The sequence below is a fragment of the Ictalurus punctatus genome, chromosome 14, assembly GCF_001660625.3.
Source record: "Ictalurus punctatus breed USDA103 chromosome 14, Coco_2.0, whole genome shotgun sequence".
NCBI classification, from domain to species: Eukaryota; Metazoa; Chordata; class Actinopteri; order Siluriformes; family Ictaluridae; genus Ictalurus; species Ictalurus punctatus.
The window spans coordinates 14,514,113-14,522,842 of NC_030429.2; positions in this window are offsets into that span (position 1 = coordinate 14,514,113).

Consider the following 8,730-nt stretch of genomic DNA (forward strand, 5'->3'; position numbering starts at 1 on the left):
TAAACAGCTCACCTCACTAGATCATGTAATTTAATTGTTGATGATTCCCATTGTTGGCTGTGACATTTAGTGCGCTCTCTTTCTCTTTACTAAAGGACAAATGAGTTCTAATTTGACTAGGTTTAGAAGAGGTTCATAGTTAAAGGGGAAATGATAAAGGACTACCAGAAGAGTTTTAATCCTACACTGAATTTAAAATGAAACAGAGCTCAGTTTTTAATATTCTAAATTGATTACATTGGGTGAATCTTTTCTATCTTTTGCTGGGGAAGAAAGAGAACGACTTCTTGGGGGGGGGAGTGCAGCACACTTCCTGTGTCAGTAAGCTGTGTTTGTGCTGGGGTGTGAGAGAGCAGGGAAAGGCGTGGGAAAGTCCGCCTGCTGCACAAGACGCATTCACAAGGTCATCAACACACTCTTCTTCTAGCCATGTCTGTTAGGGCCAACTGCAGTGTCATGCTGCGAAAAACAGAAGCCATGATTCTAGGATTAGAATCAGACCAGATTCATCACACACCAGACCTACACAAGGGTTATTCTAGTGATGACTTGCAACGTGACAGTTTAATAATAGTAATAGAATTTATATTGTTTTATCTGGATTTGACATTGATGGGGACTGACTAAATTCCCTGTGGCATTACTTTTCAAAGTGCCTATCAAAGTTATTTGTTCTGGCAATTTTAAATATTCTGCCTTTAATTCCCAGATTCTCAAAAAGTAAAACCTTATGCAGTATGGGATCAAGGGAACATAAGACAGCATATCAAATGAAGCTTAGCTGTAAATAGGAACTAAAACAAAACAAATGGAACGTGCGTTCATCCATCATCATGTCACTGTACAGAGCCACGTGTGGTTTGGCTACTGTAGCCTCCCACAAAGTTGCGTGAAAGTCTGCTTGTTTTTCCACCCTAGGGACTGAAAAGGATTTTTGTTGAGAATCACATGGGGAATCACATGAACTTCTCTACAAACATATGGCACATGAACATCAGTGAAGGGGGTCCTAAGTGGACAAAGGTCCTTTTAGCTTTCTCACGTTCCCCACCCTCATAAGTATGTGAGATATTTAAGGTACAAGGCTGTAAGACAGTGTTGTTTGATTGCAGTTGTGGATATTTGTTTTTCCTTTGTTTTATATTGTGATTATACTTTTTCCCCTAAGGTCAATCAACACTCCTGCATGTGGAATTCACTGTGAAATAGCTCTGTCTGACACATCACATACAAACAGATTGGGTAGATTTGGTGTTGTCCACAGTGCTCTTCACTGAACATGGCCGATTCTTCAACCTCTAAGACATCTCCTTGGCTTCCCTTCAGAGGACTCTTGTTAATATTCAATGAGAACTAGCTGCCACAGGGAGAGAATAAGCCAAGTCATGCATAAACATACACAGGGATTTAATTATATTCCTTGGTGAGAGCAATTGAAATTGCCATATGCATGATGTGAGGGAGCAAAGGGGAAATTAGATTTTGGAAGCACCTGGAAGTTAATGCTTTCGACACACCACAGGGGGATTTGCCGGGCATTAGGATTAGGACGCTTTAGTTACCAGAATTCACAAATACTGTATGAGGGATGTTAAGGTCAACAACTTTGGGCAGTGTCAAGAAAATGAAGTGCTTTAAACAGAAAAGATCAGATTTGAACATCATACAGGTTAAATAAAGGAGAGAAAAGGTGTGATAAAAAAAAGCAGTTCTGCTCAGTTTGTGAGTGTGAGTGGCAGGCAGGGTCAGAATATGTGTTGACTGGTGAAGCATAACAGCAAACAGGGATTTAGTATTCCACACAGATGGAAGCTACCTATCTGAACTCAGAAATCCAGCACTGTAAATAGCAACTAAATTAGCTGTGCCTGAGAGCATAGACTGGCCACTCTCCTTGCATAAAAATCATACCAAGAAGTATTTTATTTCATTCTGGTATGGTGTGCAAGGTGTCAGGAATATCAAGTAAACTGAAGGCTCTTCTACACCCTCTACACCATACACACATGCACACACTAGCCTCATTTTCACCCAACAGGACCCTCGTTCCTAATTCTCATTCTTTGTTCCTCATCTCTATTAGACGAGGAGCCTAATGTTTACTTCAAACTTCTACTTTAAAAACATGAAGGTCTCTCTATTCTAAAAAAGCTGTGATTACTACCAAGATGAAGCATTGTTCTTTGTTTCATACCACAGTTCTACTTTTCTCCACAGAGTTATTTTTGTTCCTCTCTGCCAAATTCTATTGCTTGTTCTATCCGTCTGGATGATGAAGCTGCATAGAAATTGAGGCTAATGTATAAGTGCAAGTGAAAAGACATTCATTATTTCAGTTCCTACATTGAAGATTAAAGCACAAATAACAACATTTCTATCTTTAAAAAAAAAAAAAAAAAAAAACAATGTTCCTACAAAAGGCAGAGACAGAAAATCCTGACATTGTGCAATGCAATCCATTTAGTTCATTGTCATGGTTACTGTTCAGTACTTGTGCAAATGGTCTTATTATGTTGGAGTATGCCAGTGTGTCTGTGTACTTCCGTATCCACATGCACACATCCGTACACTTCATTTATACCTTTTACTTCGGTGGTTTGACTTTCAGCTCTTACGAGCGTTTATCAGCACAGGCTCTCGAAGCGTGACAGTTGTAATGAACCTATTAGGCATGAAATTGAGTTTTGTGATCTAGAGAAGGAGGGAAAAGAGAGTGTATACACTCTTCATGTTCTCCATGTTTTGATCACAAAACCTAATTAAACTGTTAGAGATTTATCTTAACAGAGGCAGAATTGTGCATCAAGTTATATCAAGATTACAACAGCTTGCTTTAATGTAGTGGGTCTTTCAAATAATTCATCACTTGCATTGAATTTAGTTTCCAGTTTAAGTAAAGGAGTGTGTGTGTGTGTGTGTATATATATATATATATATATATATATATATATATATATATATATATATATATATATATATATATATATATACACACTCCTTTACTTAAACTGGAAACTAAATTCAATGCAAGTGATGAATTATTTAAAAGACACAGCTCACATATAGATCTTGGATGTTGTCCAATGTATTCGAATATGAATTATTGTTTATTTCACTTATATACATATCACACAAACCACAGAAAATATGAGTTTTATTTAACGTGATGTATATAATTTCAATAAAAGAAATAAATGTTCAAATAATTTTCGCCTTCTAAGTCCAATAACATATGAGACTACAGCGAAGATCATCAAAGCTGGATAATGTGAACAGTTTTGGCTTTTTTGCTGCCTCTCCCGCCTACCGGCTATGGTTTATTGAGCTCTGTGATGCGGTCAGCATGCCCCCTGCAGAAGCACAGGCTCTCTCCATGCCGTCTTCTCTGCCATCTGACTCCCTACACTGATATGTGTATACATACACACACACACACACACACACACACACACACACACACACACACACACACACACACACACATACTAACCTCCATCTGCCCACTCCCACACTGCTTCACCAGCTCAGCGTCGTGGGAGCAGCTTCAGAGAGGTGTTCGCAGCTCACTCCTGCACCATCTTTAACACCTGTGTCTCTCTGTGTGTTGTTGGTGCATGGAGGGAAGTGTGGTGGATTTTGGGCTTTCGGTTTTTTGAAAATTCAACACAGATGGGCTGTGATAAATTAGAATGTATGACATTGGCTGAAAAGTGAACTTACTTCACCCCCTCAATACCACTATTTTTTCAGTTGCAAAGACATTATAGATACCATGCTGCCATTTTGCCTCAAATTGTAAGAGCGTTATAAGATAGCTAATAGGTGTGAGAAATACACTGGAATGGAAAGTGGGTGAAAATACTGAAAGAGATCTACAAAATTAGCCATGTGCACTCTCCTCAATCCTGCATATGACTCACATGAGAAACAGAGTAAGGAGGAGATAAAGGAGGGGGGAGGAGGAGGGGGGCACCTCTTCACTAAAGTGCTGATTGCACACAGTCATTAATCAATGCTCTAATCAGGACTGAATTCTCTGTGAATTATCTGTGAATTTCACATTTGAGTACTTGAAGATTTTTCGGTCTCTGCCAAAGTAAATGTTGCTGGAGGAAGCTGAGACTCTTCGCTTTTGAAGTAGAGGCGAGAGTATTTTTAGGCATGACACACATACAGTAGCAAAGAAGGCTGGATGGAAAGGCAAGAAGCACTTGGTGAGAAAGAGAGAGAGAGAGAGAGAGAGAGAGAGAGAGAGAGAGAGAGAGAGAGAGAGAGAGAGCGAGCATCAAGTAATCCAGATTTCGAACTGTGAATTGCAGATTGTGGAGATCTGTATATGGCCCAGATTTTTCTTTTTTTGGCTCCTTGTGCGGAAGAACACCTCCAGTTTGTTGACGTCATGCCTGATGGGGGATGATTGAAGGACATGTTTCACACTTCCTCTGCTTCTCTTTTTCCATGACCAGTTTGCCTGGAATACTACTCTCATTTAACATTGATGTCTACAGAGACTGAGACTAAACAGTGTTTAATGGCTTAATTAAGTGGTTATTTCATACTTATATTATCTCCCCGTGGAAGAAGGATCTGGTATAAACAATATAGCATACATAAAGTCCAGTTATTATGATCCAGACCGCTTATCATTACATAAGTAATCATATGCCAGTGTGTGTTGGACAGGTCTGTTTAGACATGCCCTCAACCATTGAGTACTCCCATCATGGATCAGCTGAGGGTTGACAAGCACACTATCAGCCAAATGACTTTATAATTGCGCCTTTCCAGGTGGTACACCTTTTTAACCAGAGTAAACATCAGAAAAGAAGGTCACAGAAATATGGAATGAACTGTTATGAAGACATTGACCTGTATAGACTGTACACTTAGGTGATGGATGACAGCAGGGTCTCTTCAGTAGAGAATTAATTGATCTGATAGGTGCACCGTATGGTTCAGAAAAATGGATTATACCAATAATTATACATTTCTGCCCTAAGTAGCGTTCAGCTGGAAGAGCATTTCTTGACTTCCAGGTGAACAAACAGAACCATAGTTTGAACGGGTGATCACTGTTCAATTTACAAGGCTATTTTTTTTTTTTAAAGGACATAGACATTGTTCCTTACCAGTAGTTATTTTTTGTGCATATGGAATGCAGCCAACTGGACTGGCTGGGTGCCATATGCACAGATCCAGTAAGATTCTCTGAATCCTGACTGAGGAACTCAAGATGACTGGGAGTTATCAAGCCTAAATAAGGGCTGACACTTCAAGCAAAAATCCTTGGACACAGTTTATCTAGTATCAAAGTGAAAAGCACTTTGATCCTGTATTTCACTTCAGCGTGAGCTTGGACAGGTTCTGATAAACCCTTTTGTATGGCATTTCTATGAGGTCAGCATGATGTATTTCTCCTAAACACACACATTGACAGACAATGCTTGCCATGCTGGTAGGAGGCAATGTGGTGTAGTGTAGGCCTTAGTGGGGAAGGTGCTGGTGCTGTGATTAATACTGTGCTGCCCTTCACTGTTCAAGAGCGTCAGGGCGCCATTAGTATTCTGAACATGGAGGCCAGGAGTGTTTGTGATGTGAAGCAGACGGCAACAGCAGAGCCTATGTTTATTCTGGCTGCTACTCCAAGACATACATTACAAACCTGTAGTGTGTATGTTTGCCCACAAAGGGTTTATAAATAACCTAACAAGTATGTAGAATTTGTCAGTCTCCTTCACTAGACATAGACTTGAGTTTCAGGGGATGCACTGTAGTAAGAAACCTTAATCCTTCACATGTGGGCTTAATAATTAATTAATAATAATATTACAACAGTTTTTACACTCTTATTCACAGTGATGAAAATGTTGCAGGATATTCTGTTGTTGCCTTCTACATAACAAGTGTAGATTTGTTCTGCATTTGTTATGCATGACTGTGGACTTGCTGCCATCCCTGTCAGAGCCAGTTTTCTACAGGCAAGGTTCTCCATGGTCTGTGGCAGCGTCTCAGTGTGAAATAACTGCACATAGCCCAGTGATTCATTCTGCCAGAAGCTTTGGATGTAGCCCATAAAATGATGTAGAGGGTGCCCCATCAATCTGCAAATACGTACATTCACTGAGGCTATCTGCAAGATACACTCAACTCATGAGTGTGGGTATATAAACTCCCTGCCTTGCTGTGTTTATGGCCTTTGTGGAAATAGTTTATGTGAAACAGGATGATGTGTAGCTCACTTGATGTGTAGCTCATGTGTACTCATGCAGCAATTAACACTGCATAATATCAGACACACACATGTTTCAGCAGAAGCAGTAAGAAGGAAGGCATAATCTCAGACTTATTGGAGACTGAAAACATATTCAAATCCCTTTTACATAAATTCCCTGAACATAAAATCCTTCATCCTTGATATTAACAACAGTATATATAGGGGTATAAACATGTGGTAACACATAGGCCAAATTCCCTTAGTCATTCATAACAATGGGTTAGACCAAGTAACATAGCTGTGATGTGTGCCAAAAGGTTGTTGAGCTTCACAAAATGGGAAGTGGCTATAAGAAAATAGCACAAGCATTGAAAATGCATGTTTCCACCATCAGGGCAATAATTAAGAGGCTCCAGTCAACTGGAAATGTTATTAATCAACCTGGAATTGAACGTTTGTCTATATTGTCTCAACGCTCTGTGACGAGGTTGCGTCGAGTGGCCAAAAAATCTCTAAGGATCACAGCTGGAGAATTATAGAAGTTATTTGCATCTTGGGGTCAGAAAGTCTCCAAAACTACAATCCGAAGTCACTGACATCACCACAAGTTGTTTGGAAGGATTTCAAGAAAAAAGCCTCTTCTCTCATCCAAAAACAAACTCAAGTGTCTTCAGTTTGCCAGACACTACTGGAACTTCAAATGGGATCGGGTTATATGGTCAGATGAAAACAAAATAGAGCTTTTTGGCAATAAACACCAGAGGTGGTTTTGGTGCACACAGAGAGGTAGCCATATGGAAAAGTACCTCATGTCCACGGTTAAAAATGGTGGTGGCTCTTTAATGTTTTGGGGCTGTTTCTCTGTCAGAGGAAAACAGGCATCATGGACTCTTAAAATGATGATCTTTGTCCTGATCTTCCAGCAGGACAATGATCCAAAACATACATCAAAATCAACACAGAAATGGCTTACTGAAACAAAATCACGTCCTGCCATGGCCATACCAGTCCCCTGACTTGAAACCCATAGAAAACCTGTAGGGTGAACTGAAGAGGAGAGTCCACCAGCGTGGACCTTGAAATGTGAAGGATCTGGATAGATTCTGTGTGGAGGAATGGTCTCAGATCCCTTGCCATGTATTCTCCAACCTCATCAGGCATTAAAGGAGAAGACTCACAGCTATTATCTTGGCAAAGGAAGGTAGCACAAAGTATTAACTAAAAGGGTACCCATAATTGTTGCACACCTATATTTAACAAAGATATTTTTTGATAATTTTTTGATGATTTGATTCCTGCGATGGATTGGCACTGTCCAGGGTGTACCCCGCCTTGTGCCCGATGCTCCCTGGGATAGGCTCCAGGTTCCCCGTGACCCTGAAAAGGATAAGCGGTATAGAAGATATATGGATGGATGGATTTTTTGATAAACCTGTTTGGTTTGCAATTGTTTGGTATCCATGAGAGCAGAGTATTTTTGTGAATTGTTTCAACAAAAGATCAAAATGATAAAAAATAAAGACAATTTTTCACAGCCTCCTTTGCTCATATTTACCAAGGATGCCAATATTAGTGGAGGGCACTGTATATACACTGCATATAGTATGTCTTCTGTGAAGTATACTATGCCAAAAGAATGTAGACACCTGACCATAACACCCACATGTGCTTCTTTGAACATCCCATTCCATATTTAGTCCCCTGATTGTTATAACATCCTCCACTCTTCTGGGAAATTTTTTCACTAGATTTTGGAGCATGGCTATGAAGATTTTTGCCCATTCACCCAAAAAGACCATTAGTGAGGTCAGGCACTAATGTCAGGTGAGCAAGCCTGGGGGGCAGTCAGCATTTCAATTCATCTCAAAGGTGTTCAGTGGGATTGAAGTCAGGGCTCTGTGCAGGCCAAACGAGGCCAATTCTTCTACACCAAACTTGGCAAATCATGTCTTCATGGATGTAACATTATGCACAGGGGCATTGGCATACTGGAACATGTTTGGGCCCCTTAGTTCCACCGAAGGGAATTATTAATTCTACAGCACACAAAGACACACATACAGTTGTATGCTTCCAAGTTTGTGGCAACATTTTGGGGAAGAACCACATATGGGTGTGATGGTCAGGTGTCCACAAACATTTGGCCATATAGGTTATGTTATGTACATTTTAAGGATATTGGAAAAACAAAGTTCACAAAATGCCTTTTGGCATGGTGGGTTCTTTATGGTGTATGTTTTCATTTAAAGCAGTCATAAAATGCAATGTAAACACAGGATGGAAAGATTTCATTTCCTCCTGACTGTACTTATATTATTTTCATCTGCAGCAGTCAGCAGATATTTTCATTGACTTATGTGTTACTACAGCTATTTAATACTATGCCCTAAACCTATGCCTCTACCCTAAACTAAACCTTAACCTCAGTAACCAAAAGGAAATCTCTGGGCTTAGCTTTTAAAATAAACACTGCATTTTTTATTTTTAAATATAAGTACCTCATGGGAATGAGCCAG